Here is a 17457-nt window from a genome sequence, read left to right on the forward strand (position 1 = left end):
CAATGTCAGGGCCCATGCTGCAAACATTGACGCGTGTCACCAGCACTAAAACCGGGGGGGGGAGGGGGTGGTTAGGGTGCCATGGCCACCCCACTTTTTAACAAAAGAAACATATATGCTGTCTGTGGGATATTTAAATATTAATTCCTCTGCCACTTTGGCCTTGCCTCCCTCCCCACCCCCAATTCTACAAAGGTTCCGGGCACCCAAAGGGCCATGGTTCCCCCTCCCCACCTTTAAAACTTGGCTGGGAGGCAGCAGTTTGTAACCTGGCCTGGTTGGCTGGCACCTGGGTCCCACTCTGCACTGAGCCACATGCCAGCAGCTTGGCCCTCACCTGTCAGCTACCAAAACTACAGTGGAGGCTCTTCTTGGTGCCGGGAACCCGCTGGGTCTGGGAAACAGGAAGAACACATCACCAGAGGGCTTCAGGCTGGTCAGCAGGGAGAGTATGTGTGTGTGGGGGGAGCAGGGGCTCCGGGAAGGCAGAGGCTACAATAGGGTGGGACTCGGGGGGGGAGAGAGGGATTTGCTCCCCCCACTCTTGCCATCCTTCCAGCACCTGTGATGTACTTAAATTCAGTGGGAATAACTCACATGTGTAAAAGCCATACAGGTACATAAGCATGCAAGACTGGGGAATTAGACATGAAACACCTGCTGATGCAATTATTTTTTTTGTAGAAAGGTCTTTCAAACTTTAAAAATTAAAAATTAATATAAAAAGGTCCTTATTATATACATTACCATGTTATGTTAATCCAAGAATGGCAGTTATAAAATAAGTTGCAAAACCTTTATAGATACCACACACAAAGAATGTACTGTATAGAAACTGTTTATAATGAAGTTGAGTGAAATTTGGAAATGGAGTCAAAGGCAGAATTAGTGTGTGCGTGCGCACATGGGTGTGTGTCTTCTAGTGCTGACACAAAGTAACATCATAATAGGCAATGTCTGTTTTTCAGGTTAGCAGGATGTTGTATAAATGCACAGTAAAGTGTAGTTAAGTGTTTACATTCTTATCATAGAATCGGATATGGGCACTGAAAGAGGCAAGAAAGAAAACCTGTCTCATCTGTAATTGATACATTTGGAATTTCTAGTACTAGCTCTGAAGAAAGAAAATCTATTTTGTAGTTTTCCTTCTCCTGATGGATATAAATAGAATCATTTTAGGGAACAGTTAGAACATGTGGCATCAGATTCAAGAAGTATTCCTAATGCTATTAAAGAACACTCACAACCTAATGTTTGCCCCTAATCCATTAACTACTTTCAACTTTTATATCTCAGATAATTGAGGTCTGTGATTAACTAGTGCTGTTAATAATTATTTATGCATTTCATTACTTTGACATAGACATATTTTTAAAGGACTGCAACCATCCACATGTAGCTGATAATCAAATTATTCCTAATACTTTGGGAAGAGACGCATTCACTACATTAGGGAAAGCTAGTCATCATTACATATAAGCCTCCATTTACTGCAGAGAACTCTCTTCCTCATTTATATCGTAAAACTGAGGGTTAATAAAACTACAAAAGGAGAGTATTCATTCAACAGCTTTTGCCACAAGTGAATGTCATATTTTTCATGTGAATATTTCACATTATTCATATATTTTCATTGCCAAAGGAATAATTAACTGTTTTGTCCACAAGTAAACTACATAGGATATGTCATAATATTTGTAACAGTTTACATTTTTTGGAACATTTAAGAGATGTTAACAAATACAGCAAAAGCACATCCTCCACACCACTTGTGGTTAAACATAGTCCTGAGGGCATCATTCTGTCTGTGGAAAGTCATATGTCAGTTACAGAACACATGTTCTAAAGGCCCAATCCTGCAAGTTGACATCAGCGGGACTGAGAATGCTCAGCACCTCACAGGAGTGGAATCTTCAATAGAAAAAACACACATTCGTTTACCAAACTGGGATCTAATAATCATCTGGGAACTAGAATATTCTTTGAGCCTTACGTTAAAAACTGAAAAAAATCAAGAATGACCATATACAGTAAAGCCCCAAAGGGCTAGGAGAGTGATCGCTTTGGATAAGCTATTACCAACAGGAGAGTGGGTTTGTGTGGGGGGGGGTTGTGGGGGAGAGTGGGGAGAAAACCTGGATTTGTGCTGGAAATGGCCCACCTTGATTATCATACACATTGTAAGGAGAGTGATCACTTTAGATAAGCTATTCCCAGCAGGAGAGTGGGGTGGAGGGAGAGAAAACCTTTTGTAGTGATAAACATGGTTTGTGTGTATAAAAACATCTTTTGTATTTTCCACAGTATGCATCCGATGAAATGAGCTGTAGCTCACGAAAGCTTATGCTCAAATAAATTGGTTAGTCTCTAAGGTGCCACAAGTACTCCTTTTCTTTTTGCGAATACAGACTAACATGGCTGTTACTCTGAAACCTAAAATAGAATAGCAGATATATATTTTAATATGCTTCTGTATGTTTTAAAAATTAAATGCTCTGAATTGTTTAATATTCATGTGTGTCCAATAGTTCTATATTTTTAGGTGTATGATGCTGAAATGTGGAATGCTGAAAACAAAGGGCTAGATCCTCAGCTGGTGTAAATCACCATAACTCCACTGACCTCATGATTGAGCTCCATTAACTTGACTGATTTACACCAGCTAAAAGACTCTTACATAAAAATAATTCTCACCTCTCCATGAAAAGAATTAATGAATGAAAAGAGATTAATTTCAAATGTTTCTCTAGTTATACAGCTGCAAAAATTGGGCACTTCACTTTGCTTTTTGGTCAGTGTAATGGCATTATGGGTGACAACGACCATGTACTTAAAAAGACTCGAGGGGGAACCTAGCACTACAAGGGTAAACACCATATTTAAATTCATAACCATCCTAAACTTTGACCATGAATCATAAACTGTCAGAAGAAACCGAGGGTCTGTTCTCACATCACACAGAGCCTTTAAAATAGCTGTAAGAGGTGTTCGGGGAGCTGCAACAGTCAAGTTATGACCTCACATCTCACGGGGCTTTTAGAATTTAAACAGACTGGAAGTTCAATGTACAGATGCAATATTGGCTAAATAAAGCTCTTGCTTTTTTAAACTAATCTCCATCCTACCCACCAGGCATATCCCATCAACCTCTCTGCCTTGCTTTCTGCTCCTCACATGTGATAGCTGAAAAGTCCCATAAAGAAAGTGTATTTTTATTCTAACAGACCAGAAATGTGTTCTCAGTATTATACTCTGCACATTTGCAACCACTATGAAAAGAATCAGCTCACTGGCTTTTACAAGTTTTCCCAATCCAATATTGAACATTTTATTCCAATTGTATGTCTATCACACTTATAATTCCTTTCTGTATGTTCCTCTGAGTGCCTGTATAAGACAAATAAATGTATTTTCAAATGAAGACTGTATTGCTAAGGTAAGTTGAGGGGGAAAGATTTTAAAAACTGTAAATCACTTAAGTAAGTATTTAAGTAGAATTAAAATGAGCAACAACAAAAATGATTTTCCCTTTGCACACACTTTCATTCAAGGACCCAAATCATTTTACAAACTTTAAGGGGCAAAGTTGGTAAAGTTGTAGCAGTGTAGCTGAGAGGAGAGTTTGGACCTAATCCACTGAGCCTCATGTGGCCCCAGTGAGGTAGGTCCCTATTTTACCGATTGACTATGACATAGAGAGGATAAGGGGCAAACTATAGCTGCTCTGTTGAAGATGCACTGTTGTAGGGGAGGAATATAGGGCTCAGAGAGCCCTGCTATCTGTGCAGGAGACAGACAGATAAATTTGGCTGCTTGTCTCCTGAGAGAACAAAGGGCGGACAGACACTACACATGTCTGTGTGGTGGCAAGATTGTGATCTGAGCCCCTCACACATATGGCCTGGTGTCTGTGAGACAGCTCTGAGAGGAATGCAGTCATTAGCTGTAACAGAGGACAGCAGGAAGGACTACGGTTGCCAACCCTCCAGGATTCTCCTGGAGTCTCCAGAAATTAAAGCTTAATCTTTAATTAAAGATAATGTCATGTGATGAAACTTCCAAGAATACGTCCAACCAAAATCGGCAATCCTAGTAAGGACGCTCCCACTCTGGCCCATGCAGGCAGAACGGTTTCAGGACAGTGTTCTACACCAGGCGTTCTCAACCTTTTTCTTTCTGAGGCCCTTCCCAACATGCTATAAAAACTCCACGGCCCACCTGTGCCACACTAACTGGCTTTCTGCTTAAAAAAGCCAAGGCTAGCATCAGGGGGTAGCAAGCAGGGCAATTGCCTGGGGCCCCACACCACTGGGGCCCCCGTGAAGCTACATTGTTCAGGCTTTGGCTTCAGCCCCAGGTGGTGGTCTCAGGGCCCCAGGCTTCACCCCAGGTGGCGAGGCTTCTGCTTTCTGCCCTGGGCCCCAGTGAGTCTAATGCTGGCCTGGCTTAGCAGACCAGCTGAAACCTGCTCACGGCTCCCCAGGGGTTCCCAGGCCCCTGGTTAAGAACCACTGTTGTATACCTCCTACCCATCTTCCTAGCATGGTTCAGGCTCTATGAGCTAAGACACTGACTTGCGATGTCCTCATAGAAAGTCAATTGCAGAACAAGCAGCAGAACCCAATCCCAGTATGTATTTTTGTGCCTTATGTCAGTTACACTTTAGTGTAATTGACTAAGATTTGCAAAACAACTGTCTCCAGGCTTCCTGATTTCCTCCATGGAGAATTTACAAATATCTTTGTTGAAATCCTGAATCCCAAGAACAAGAAAAAATATGTCTTTGGGTCAGGAGTATCTCAAAGATGGCTATCTCCTTTTCATTATTGTCTGCTGCGCCCATCTCATTTCCATTCAGCTTTAGCCAGTTACAGAATGAGGAGGAAACTCAATTTAGTTACAGGCCAAGAGTCACCTCTGGTATAGTACAATGAGAGTATAACAGGCTGGCAGTGAAACAACCCTCCCTGTTAGCAGGTGTTGATTCTGCTGGGAAAGGGTTCTGTTCTATTCCATTCAAAAGTAAGGAGGTTCTGCTGTATCACTGAGGCAGGCAGCTTCTTATCTCCACTGAATATGAGAAAGGTGGGGATAATTTCCTACAGAGAAAAGATCTAGGGTGTGGGCTGAGCACTCTAAGTAGGAACCCTAAGAACAGCCAAGCCTGGAGAGAAAGCTTGAGCCTCAGTTTAGTATCTTATTGTTAATTTATTTGGACAAGGTAGTGATTTGCTGTTATAACTCTATGCAGACAAGTAAGCAAGTGTAAGACTCTTTCTCCCTCTTAACTCCACTGTGCAGCTGGTCGATTTGCTGACCAGCATATCTCAGCCAACACAGGGGGAAATAATCAACTACTGGTAATGCCAATAGCACCTTTCTTCCTCCTTGGAGCAAGGATGAGTCTTGAAAGAAATTACAATTTGTTGTCATAATTCATTCCCTGGTCTGTTATGCACTGCCCCTTACTCAGGGTGAGATGTAAAAGTCTCAGTCTTACCACTTTGTTAATAAAGCCCAATCTTGGCAAAGAGGGGAGTTCTTTACTTTACCTTAGGGTGATCGGATGTCCTAATTTTACAGGGACAGTCCTGATATTTGGGGCTTTGCCTTATGTAGGAGCCTATTACCCCCCACCCCCGTCCTGATTTTTCACACTTTCTGTCTGGTCACCCTACTTTTCCTTGTCTGTGGACTTTGTTTGAGAACAGCTTGCAAAAGCTACCTGCTGACAGAAAGAGCCTGCAATGCTTCACTGTCTCACAGAGGCATATCCACCCTCTTATTTTGTGGGAACTTAAAGGTAACATCTCCCCACGAAACATGAACCTTGGCAATCTCAAGTATTTTCTTTTTTGTATTTGCATCCCTTGTAAGGAGAACGGTGAGACAAAACAAACAATTGCCCACAACCATACAATCTCGCCTTGAGGGTTTTTAGCAGCCATGCAGAATAGCTTTAGTACTTCTAGCTAAAGAATTAAAAGCAGCAAATGAAAGAACAGTATCAGTAACAGTGTGTAACTCAGACAATTAAAAGTGCCAAACGCTATTGGCTCATTTCAGAAAGAAAAAAAATATAGGAGAGCAAGGAGATTTTGTGGGGCTGGGTGGGAACAGCAGTCAAAACAAAGACTGCAGGGGTGCTGGAACAATTTTTATAGTGGGGGCGCTGAGAGACCTCGAACCAATCTGTAAACCCTGTATATAATGGAAACCACTTCAAGCCAGACGGTGCTGGAGCACCCCCGCCCCATACCCTTAGTTCCAGCACATAGAAAAGGCTGGGAAGCCAGAGGATACTCAGTTCTAATCTGAGTAAAGTCATTTACTATTTGACCTTGGAGGAAATCATCTGCCTCAATCCACCTGGAAGGTTGCACAAAAGCAGAACCTCATTGATAGCTGGGTGTCGCATCTGAGCTAAATTTTACTGCGTAAATACAGGATTTTCAGAAATCTTATTACTCAGTCTCAGAATAGTTGGGAGTTGGTGCTCGATTCTCATTTCTCTCTAGCCACGCATTTTAAAGCCAAGATGCAATGTGTGGTACAGCATTTGCTCAGTACTGCTTTCCTTATGTTCTCATTATAATTCTTATCCGGAGAGGTGCAGAGTGCCCATATGAAATCATTGGGGGATGCTTGTGCTCAGCACCTCTCTAAAAAGGTAGAAAAGGAGAGTAAAGAAAGAAAAAAAAAGGAAATTATCCATTAAATGTTGCTACCTGGGGTAGTGACTGATGTCATAGAGACAACCGTCCAGTATAACACCTTACAGTGGAGAGACAGAGAGTGAAAAGGAATAAACAAAAGCAAAATTATTCTCTATACAGAATGGTTGCATCAGTACACTAAATAGATATTCTGTCTTTCTACCACAAAATTTTCTATAGCACCCATCACAACAGTATCTAATTACTTCTGATGACAGCATGAGAAAAACAAATACTTAAAGTTACAGCTCTTTGCAATGCCATTCACCAACAAAATGTAAAATCTCCTTTAATTTGGTTCAACTTTCTAGACCTAGGGCATGTTATACATTTCTGGTTAATTATCAGAGTACAGTGACCCTTAACTTTTACTGGTTGAAAACGAGTAACATGATGGATAGAATTACTGGCATGTAGCTGTACAGTTCCAGCCCCACCCCCACCCGCACTCCCCACAACATACACACACCCTAGCATCATTATCTATTAGATTTTTAAATAGCTACTTTAAAAATGGACCTCTCCGAATGTCAGATTATCTTGCCCTTAGACAGACAATTGTTCAGTTTGAAATATCCTACTGGGAAATATAGATTAGAAACTCAGTAATTGTGGCTCATACACACTCCTGGTTTCACTGAATATATATAGTACATCTGGTGGGCATTACTTCAATCACACATAAATAAAATAGTTTACATGCTCAAGCTGTCTTCTATACCACGTTGACCATACTGGTGCTAAAAGAAAGTTTATCCTTCTAACATGTATCTCTAGGACATTAGCCTAGTACATGTCAAAGTTTTAGATTATGTAACTTGATTGGTAACAAATTAATATTTTATATCAAAAGGTGATTTCAAAGACTTTGCACAAGCACGGTAGAGGGCTGTAGGAAATTTCATGTTTAAATGAGAGAACTGAGGGAAAATGTGCTACCTCGCCCTTTATTGGATACTTTTTAAACCAAAACTATAAAGTTGCATTTACCAGAATGAAGATGCCTATTTTCCAGGCTTCTTTAGTAGCTTAACACCAATTGATAAAACAACAACAACATTCACACAAATTTAAAATAGCTTATTACTGAGAAACATTTTTGTTAAGCTTTCCATATAGAGAAGATCATTTTCTATAATAGCACAAAAACATAAAATGCTGCATTACCATATTGTTAAACACATTTGAAAATATTTTTGAAAATGGAAAATGTAATCTCGCCGTTGAGAATTTAAGTATCTGTTCCAACCCTCAAGAACGTATCAACTCACATACCCACCGATGGATTTCGCCCTAGTTCTTTTGGCTGATACATTTCTGTAGAGAAAGACCACGTTGACCCACTCAAAAAATACTGACAGGCCAAAACGGCCAGATGGTAGCAGCTACCACTGTCCTAGTAATCCTGGAGCGATACTGTGACTGTGTCTGTAACTGTGAGACAGTGGACGCTGAAACACAACAGGAAAATCTACCCTACAATTCCAGGAAAACCAGCTCCACCTAATCACCTCCGCCAGAGTTTAAGAATCAAAAATCCTTCAGCAATCCAGATGCCTTAGTCACTGACCCTAAAGCAAAATCTCTCTCAGCATTCAACTTAAATCAAGTAAAAAAGCAATGAGGATCAGATTCTCTCACAGAGCTTCTGTATAACCTGTCCGACAATGATGGCTTGTAATAAGGACATTGGGCTACACTGCCACATAACTTGAACAAGTGGAAGCTCAGCCTGCTGTGTAATTAATGCAGAGCTGAATAATGAATTGTAGTTGCCATGCCTGTAAAAGAGACTGACTTGAACTGGCAAAACCTGTCACACAATGTGAACAGTACAGAACTTTTCTAATTCTTCACAGAATGTAGAACACTACAGGAGAAAAATGACAAATGATTCCCCTGCTATTTTTATTGTTTTCTCCAAGCACTATTAAAAAATACATCACATAAACAAAGCCTGGCAGGAGTTCACCTAAAAGCTGGAGCAGCTGCTTGAAACACCTAGTTGTATTTATTGGGAAGGGAATTCTTTCCAGAATCACAGAGCAATAAGTCACCTCTTTTAGTTTAGGAGATGAAGCACTGGGTGATTGCAGTTGTGTAAAAAACATTGCTAAATTATCAGTGTGCAAGTGAACAACCCTCAAGAGTAAACTACAGATTAACCCAAAAGCATGTAAAATGTCTGATTGTAATCCTGACTGATTTGATATTACACCAGACATTTGGACTCCAATAAAGGTGTTAAAAAAATTCATGTTAAAGTGGAAACAGCAGGAAAGAATTGCTTCCTGGTGTTTTCTGTTTTTCATGTTGCAATGATTTCTTTCATGCAGTTGCAGCACAGCACAGAGAAAGCAAACGTACCTCAGATGTTTGACCATAAGGATGCAAAACAAACAAACATTCTCTTTGGTCTTTCTTTCCCCACATGAATCTGTATTTTGTTCACAATGGAATAATAAACATTGTGATTATTTAATTTCCTATGCATTTCATTTCCTTAAAACAATGGTTTGGAACCCTTTTCGACTTACTTCATTCAGATTTTTTAAGGATTTCTCCTTTTGACGCTGTTCCACTGTGAATAAATTATTAGAGTCACTGAAGAAGAAGATGAGATCATGGGTCTTCTACACACCTGGTGAGTGCTCTAAGCACCAGGCAATAGAGTTAGTCTCAGGCCTGGGTTATCTCTCTAGCTCAAATGACTCTTTGAAAGAGAGTGAGTGAACAAACAAATTAGAATGAGCACACCCTCATGAGAATCCAATTGTTGCCTGGCGGTTAGAGCACTGAGTTGGGAGACTCAGGATCTAGTCCCCCTGCTCCACTGACTCTTCCATTATTTATTCAGAGTGCAAGAGCTTCAACAGGACAGAATCTCAGGGAGTCCTGCAACCCGAAGGGTAGGCCACTCACCTGAGAGGTGGCAGATACTTGCTCAAATTCCTTCTTCCCATCAGGCAGAGTGGGGACTTGGATTGTATGTCTCCCACATCCCAGGTGAGTACCCTAACCACTGGGCTAAAAGATATGAGGGATGTTACCTTCCTCTTTCCCAGCTTCTTGCTAACTGTGTAGGCACTTACCACCAAGAGACATTTTGCAACTGAGAATCCCAAGGCACCTCCCTGGAGCCAGGATTTAGGCACCTATCTCTGAGAGGGGGGCACACATCCTTCTCATTGGCATTGCTTAGGTGGTGTGCTAGCTTTTGTGAATTGCACTCTAAGGCGCCTATTCTCTCCCTATTCGTTGTACAAGATGCCCAACTCAGGCTTTGTGAATCACAGTGATTTTCTAGGTGCCTAACTCCTTTTGTGCATTAAGGCCTTAATCTCTCTGTGCCTCAGTTCCCAACCAATAAAAACAGGGAGAGCAGCATTACCCTACCTCACAGGGCTGTTGTGACAACAAACACAATAAAGACTGTGAGGTGCTCAGAAATTATGGTAGTGGGGGCCAAACAGATAGATAAACTAAATTAGAAAGGGAGACTTGCACAGTGGTGTTTTGGATAAAGATAATTCTTTTGAACCTGTTACCCAAAATAAGAACATGAAAAGTTTTCACGGTTCCCCTTTTAAAGATGTTTAACAGGAACAAAGGATAGTGGGAGAAGGTTGCCTCAATTCTATCCCTGATGAGGCCACCACACCTGGTGGCTGAGCTTTGTGACTTTGTCCTCACCCACAACCATTTCAGATTTGGGGACGACCTATATCTTCAAGTCAGTGGCACTGCTATGGGTACCCGCATGGCCGCACAGTAAGCCAACATTTTTATGGCTGACTTAGAACAACGCTTCCTCAGCTCTTGTCCCCTAGTACCCCTTTACTTGCGCTACATTGATGACATTTTCATCATATGGACCCACGGGAAGAAGGCCCTTGAAGAATTCCACCTGGATTTCAACAATTTCCACCCCACCATCAACCTCAGCCTGGACCAGTCCACACAAGAGATCCACTTCCTGGACACTACAGTGCAAATAAGCAATGGTCACAAATACCACCCTATACCGGAAACCTGCTGACTGCTATACTTACCTCCAGCTTCCATCCAGGACACATCACACGATCCACTGTCTACACCCAAGCCCTAAGATACAACTGAATTTGCTCCAATCCCTCAAACAGAGACAAACACCTACAAGATCTTTATCAAGCATTCTGAAAACTACAATACCCACCCAGGGAAGTGAGGAAACAGATTGACAGAGCGAGACGGGTACTCTGAAATCACCTACTACAGGACAGGCCCAACAAGGAAAATAACAGAATACCACCAGGTATCACGTACAGCCCCCAGCTAAAACCTCTCCAGCACATTATCAATGATCTACAACCTATCCTGGAAAACGATTCCTAACTCTCACAGACCTTGGGAGGCAGGCCAGTCCTCGCTTAGAGACATCCCCCCAACCTGAAGCAAATACTCACCAGCAACTCTACACACCACACCACAGAAACACTAACCCAGGAACAAACCCCTGTAGCAAACCTCGTTGCCTACTCTGTCCCCATATCTACTCTATCGACACCATCAGAGGACCTGACCACAACAGCCACACCATCAGAGGCTCATTCACCTGCACGTCTACTAATGTTATATATGCCATCATTTGCCAGCAATGCCCCTCTGCCATGTACATTGGCCAAACCAGACAGTCCCTTCATAAAAGAATGAATGGACACAAATCGGACATCAGGAATGGTAACATACAACAGCCAGTAGGAGAACACTTCAATCTTCCTGGACATTCCATAACAGACTTAAAAGTAGCTATACTTGAACAATAAAACTTCAGAAACAGACTTCAAAGAGAAACAGCAGAACTAAAATTCATTTGCAAATTTAATACCATTAATCTGGGCTTGAATAGGGACTGGGAGTGGCTGGCTCATTACAAAAGCAGCTTTGCCTCCCCTAGAATTGACACCTCTTCATCTATTATTTGGAGTGGGCTACATCCACCCTGATCGAATCGGCTCTGTCAACACTGGTTCTCCACTTGTGAGGTAACTCCCTTCCCTTCATGTGTCATCATATCATGCCTGTGTAAGCAGTGTCAGGATGAGCTCCACCCTGACATCTGGTGGTGAGGTGTGGCAAGTTGTGGAAAAGAACTTCAGGGGCCGATCTCATTTGCATAGGCACACCCACCACGCCTAGAATGAGACCATAGCTGCCCAAATGGTCACTTTGGCTGCTGTGGGATCCCCAGTGTCTCTGTTATTGGGGCAGGAAGAATAAATTGTTATTACCCTGATTATGGGAACTGTGCTTGGAACTGTACGTGGCCTTTTGTTATGATGGAGGGATTCACCATCAACTAAGTAGCACTCGCTAGGCAAGGGTCATGGGTTCCAAAACTGTGTGAATGGAGAGAGGCTGGGGACAAGTATTAATATGTGGTGGCATGGGCCCCTTGGTGAGGGCCTTACATGCTAATTGCACTTCCTCCTCTCTCCACTGTGGAATATCAGAGCTAATTTTGATTTCATTAGAAGTCTAGTTATAGGCTGCTGAGCTCACTTTGGGCTGACAGTGCACCAGCACTGGGGCTCCCCTATTATAAGCTGAATTCACCTAAGAGCTGAAATCACTGAGTGTTGTGTTAAGTAGTGGGGGAGCCTGAAGATATATTGTGGAGCAGTTTGCGGGACGGCTGGTGAAGCAGTTAGACGCGGCGCAGTGTGTGGATGGCAGGAGCTGCTTGTGGGCCGTGGAGCTGAGTGAAGGAGTTCGTGGGGCGGCTGGCGGAGCGGAGCGGAGCGGAGCGCAGCTGAGCGAAGGAGTTCGTGGGGCGGCTGGCGGAGCAGAGCGCAGCTGAGCGAAGGAGTTCGTGGGGCGGCTGGCGGAGCGGAGCGCAGCTGAGCGAAGGAGTTCGTGGGGCGGCTGGCGGAGTGGAGCGCCGCTATGGAGCTATGGGGCGGTCAGCTTCAGATCACGTAAGGTGCCTCTTACCCCCGTCCCATTTCCACCCAGGTTGGGAGGTAAAGCTCCGCAGATAAACTTTCGAACTCTGGGGCTGCCCTGACCAGGGACAGAGACTTTTGGGGCATTGGACTTTTGGGACTTTGGGTGATTTGGGGTTGCTGGACTCAAGAACCAAAGGGAAAAGGGCATGCCCCAATTTGCCTGGGGTGGGTTTTTTTTGCTCAGGGGTTGTATTATGAATCCTGTTGGTGGTGTTTCCCCAACATAATGCCACATTGTTTCTCTCTGTTATTAAAAGACTTTTGCTACACTCAGACTATGTGCTTGCGAGAGGGGAAGTATTGCCTCTGGGAGGCGCCCAGCGGGGGTGGTATACATTTGTCCCAGGTCACTGGGTGGGGGCTCGAGCCGATTTGCATTGTGTTATTGGAATGGAACCCCTAGATATTGAACCCGGCCCTTGTTGCTGCCAACTCTGACGGGCAGAAGGGTTACACCTGCATTTGTAATTTTCACTCCATGCATCTGAAGTGGTGTTTTACCCACGAAAGCTTATGCCCAAATAAATCTGTTAGTCTTTAAGGTGCCACCAGACTCCTTGTTGTTTCAATTCTAACAAAACAGCTCTATTTTGATCTGAACTCACTTGTGTGATTAAAAATGTGGATTTTTGTATACATTCAGTGTGAGAGCCATTGAGGGCCTAATCCTTCTCACTTTACTCTCATGAGTTGACCATAGACTTCAGTGGGGTTATTCAAGTAGGAGGTATTTACAGGATCAGGCCCTTATGCCTCAAACTGGATTTCTGGAACAGCTTTATGCATACTGTGTGGGACAACTTCCAGGTGTGCAAACAAATGTACGGGTGGTCAATATGAAAAGAGAAGACGAAAGGAAAAAATGTACAAGAGGAAAAAAATCAAAGAATTTGTCCCCCAAAGCAAATATTTCTACTGTGTCCCCTGGCCACATTAGCATCTCTTAGTTTTCATTCAGCAGCTTTAACTTAAGCTAAATCATGCATCTAATGGACTGTTCACCTCATCTCTCCTGCTGATCGGTCACCTGCTGCCCTTTCCTTAACTCAGCATTTTAAACATTAAACAGATTTTTCTGGAAATGTATGCTAGCCTCCCTCTTTGTATTCATTTCCTATTGATATTCATGACATTCTGTGGACTGGGAGCAGTACCCCAGAAGTACACTTTCCCCACCCTTAGACTTCAAAGGCAAGTCTTTAACCCTCAACAGAGTTGAAATAATTTTTAAATGAGGAAAAGCACATATTTCTGATGGCAGGATCTCCAGTGCTTTTGCTCATTAACACCTTGGTTATGCAGAATTCAGGGCCATCCACATCACCTCTGTATAGAGAAGATTTGACACAATATGATTCTGCTGAGCAAGTAGGTTGGCCACTTGCCCAGTTTTCACCCAGACAGTCTGGGTTTCGGCTTGTGCATCCAGGTGCCATTTGACAAGCCCTGATGTCCAGGTTTTTTTATCTGGAGAGTGCGGGAGAGGCAGAGCAGGGGGTGGGGACTCCGGGGTCTGGTTACCAGCCATTAGAAAGACGGCAACTTTATGACCAAGGGAGCCCAGATTTTATGGGATCCCAGATTGTTGCTCCCTGTCCACCATGGAGCTGTGCTCCACAGCAGGCTCCCTGTGCCCAGGCAAGCACAAGGCCTTTAGGTGAAGAAGCAGACCAAGAGGAGGGCGGGATGTGACAATTGGTCATGGATCCACCAGACATTCAAACCCATGGAAGAGGAGTACCAGACGTAGCTGTTGATCAACTCCCCAGACAGAGCACAGAATTCCAATCCCCTGGAACTCTGCAGTCCAGAGAGCAGTTACTTTGGGTTTGGGCTGAGGGAAAATTGCTCAGATATTATGCTGGTGAGCAAGGTATAAATACCTAGACAGACTGAAGAAGATTCAAAAACAATTTCATATGTCAGTATTTCAATAGGTAAAAATATTTGGCACATATGAAAATTACAATATGCTTTTTTTTTTTTGGTGCATATTTTCAGGGCAAAAGTCACCTCTGGTCAGAAGATGGAACATATTTTTGCCTGTTTCTGCTTGGAAAAGCTCTATTTCGACTCATTTTTCTGATTTATTTTTATATCATTCCAGAATTGTTCACTTTTCAAGTTAAAAAAATGCCAACGTTTTTGAAATTTGAAGTACTTTTGCATTTTTTCCTGATTTTTGGGGCACAAATATTAATAGTTTGAGAGATACTATCAGGTATCAGGCAGTTGATATTCCAAGCCACCAGTCCCTATGTAGGGTGCAAATGCAGCCATGTAAGTACAGTGAGATCAGGGCAGAGCTACATCAATATAATATTAACAATGAGAAAAATAAAAGTTTCAGGGAGGCTGACATTTAAGAGTAGTGTTTGCTAGTTTACATCTCCTCAGTTTGTGTCTTTGGCCAAGTGTAAGGATGCTTACACACATGTGGATTTATTCAAGTGCACAGCTAGATGGAGACAGTGAAAATGTTATTCCTTCAATTTCTGAGAAAGTTTCTTGGGAAGTAAAATGATTGTTCAAGAAGAAAATCAAATGTCCTAGTTTCGCGGTCATGTCCAACTTATGCCAGGTGAACATAGTGTGGGGGCTCTCGGATTCTTTCACTGGCCGAACATGAAAGTTAGGATAGCCTCACAGCTGCTCTAAACAGCACATTCCTAGAAATCTAGTGCTCTTCTGCCAGTTGGGGATTCACAGAGTGCATTGCTCTATGGCCACTCCTCCTGCCCATCCCAGATATGCTCCTGGTACCTGAAGCCAAGAGAGAAGGAGGCATAGGAGCCAGGGGCATCTGCAGTTTGGGACTTGCATGAGGTTTGCACTCACTTTGTGTAGTAAGAGAGTAGGGTAGAACTGAGAATCCAGCCCAGTCATTAGAGGCCAAATTCACAACTAGTGTCATAGGAAATGCAACTCCCTTGATGGAAATTTCCCATGGAAGGTGGATGGCTTCTTTATACCAAACTGCTTTACATGGCTGTTTTATGCTACACTCTCTTTATTACAGTCTCCTTTAAATGGCTGCTTCATAGCACAGTCTCCTGTTGTCAGATACACCCCCACCTTTTGCTTTCTCAGCCTTAGAAAAACGATAGGTAACTACATTAAAATGATACACTACTGTGCCATTTATACTCCCTTGCAAATTACATTAGCATTTAAGTAAGCTCTGAATTTGGCCCAATGAGTCCTACTAAAAGTGACAATTTTATTACAGCTCTCTGGAGCCTGGCAAACTTTAATTTCAATAGCAGCATGTGCTCTTTGGCAGTCTTTGTGACTCACTGAAGGAACAATTGTATGGTACTTGATTCACATAAAATGACTAGATTATGAATTGCACCATCAAATATTAGATTTCCTTTGCTCAAACAAGCCGGTATCTTTCTAAACTTCAAAGTGAGCCATTCACAAAAACTCCCCTCATTCACAATACATTGAAGTTACTTGTAATCTTAAAAAAAAAAAAAAAAAGAAAAGCTACCACCTCATCCGGCTGAACTATTATACAGGACATGCTTTTAATATTCCCCTGTGATCAACAGAGCCATGAGCTCAGCAACTGTGTTTTCTTTTTTGGCTAGAGAAGAAGAAGAATTCCTTTTGTTACGTAGTTAAACTGACAGTAAAGCACTGAATTCTAGTTTAACCACTTGAAAGACAGGGAATGATTAGAAAAGCAGTAATGAAAAGGGTGACAGATCCCCTCATATGAAAAAAGGAGATGAGGAATAGAATTTTGCATGTTCCTGTGTACTGAACAGAGGTGGCATACTACTCAGCTCAGTAGAGAAAATCCCATAACAAGGAGGTTGTTCTATCGGACTCCTTTTACAGCAACGAGGCCACCCGAAAACAACATGGTGAAGAGCTGTGGAAGCTGAGCTGAAAAACCTGGGGCACAGCTGGGGAACCATTGAAAGACTTGCCAGAAACAGACAGGAGTAGAGGAGCTTCGTCACTGCCCTAAATGCCAGAGGCGTAATAGGAACATTGATGATGATGATGATGATGTTGACAGCAACACTGCAATAAACAACGCACTGCAACTTCTTCTCAGCATCACCACCTGAAAAACCTTTTGCAATGAATAAGTAACAAGAGCTTGTTTAAACTGCTTTAAAGCAATATGAATATCCAAATGTGATGCAGTCTGAAACACACAAACCACAAAGGCTGGGATTATCAAAGGAGCCTTAGGGAGTTGGAGTTCCAGCTGCAATGTTTGGAAATTAATACAACCCTAGACTACATTTGGGATTAGAGACTCACTCTAAACCTCAAATCCAAATATCCTCAAACCTTGGGCAAGTTTGAATCCCAGTCCCAACTTTGCGGCCTTTGCTCATGCCTAATTCGAATATTGTGTTACCTTCCCTTGGTGTGATGTGCCTTAAACCTTAACCTCGCATTGCCCCCCCTCTTTAATAAATGCTTTACAATGATGAGCTCCAATATCACTTACCCGCACACTTTTCTGATTCAACGTATTGGCATGTAAGGATTGCATAAGTGTACTAGGGCAGTCCTACTCTAGTCTATTCAGATTCTCATACCCCAGCAACCACTATGGTATCGCAATGCCCTAAAATTTCTATTCTTAAAATGTTGAAGCAAACCTCTGCCAGGCTAGAGAACAAAATTGATTTAATTTCTGGTATTAAAAGCTTCTTCACTGACAGTAACCAAAGTATATATTTTAGTATAATACCAGATTCTTAGCTGTACACAATAGTGATACC

General features: G+C 42.5%; 1 protein-coding gene across 5 annotated transcripts in view; it reads right to left on the minus strand.

Moving 5' to 3' along the window:
- The window catches only part of MID1 (midline 1), a 328093-nt gene that overhangs the window by 129861 nt on the left and 180775 nt on the right, over positions 1–17457 (minus strand). The window contains exon 1 of one of the 5 annotated variants that reach the window (XM_078854055.1): positions 7996–8219. The exons of the other annotated variants lie outside the window; for them this stretch is intronic. The gene's annotated coding sequence lies outside the window, so the exon portion shown is untranslated. Of the gene's footprint in view, positions 1–7995; positions 8220–17457 lie in introns of those variants that run through there. 5 annotated transcript variants of the gene reach the window in all.

The sequence above is a fragment of the Lepidochelys kempii genome, chromosome 1 (assembly GCF_965140285.1).
Source record: "Lepidochelys kempii isolate rLepKem1 chromosome 1, rLepKem1.hap1, whole genome shotgun sequence".
NCBI lineage: Eukaryota > Metazoa > Chordata > Testudines > Cheloniidae > Lepidochelys > Lepidochelys kempii.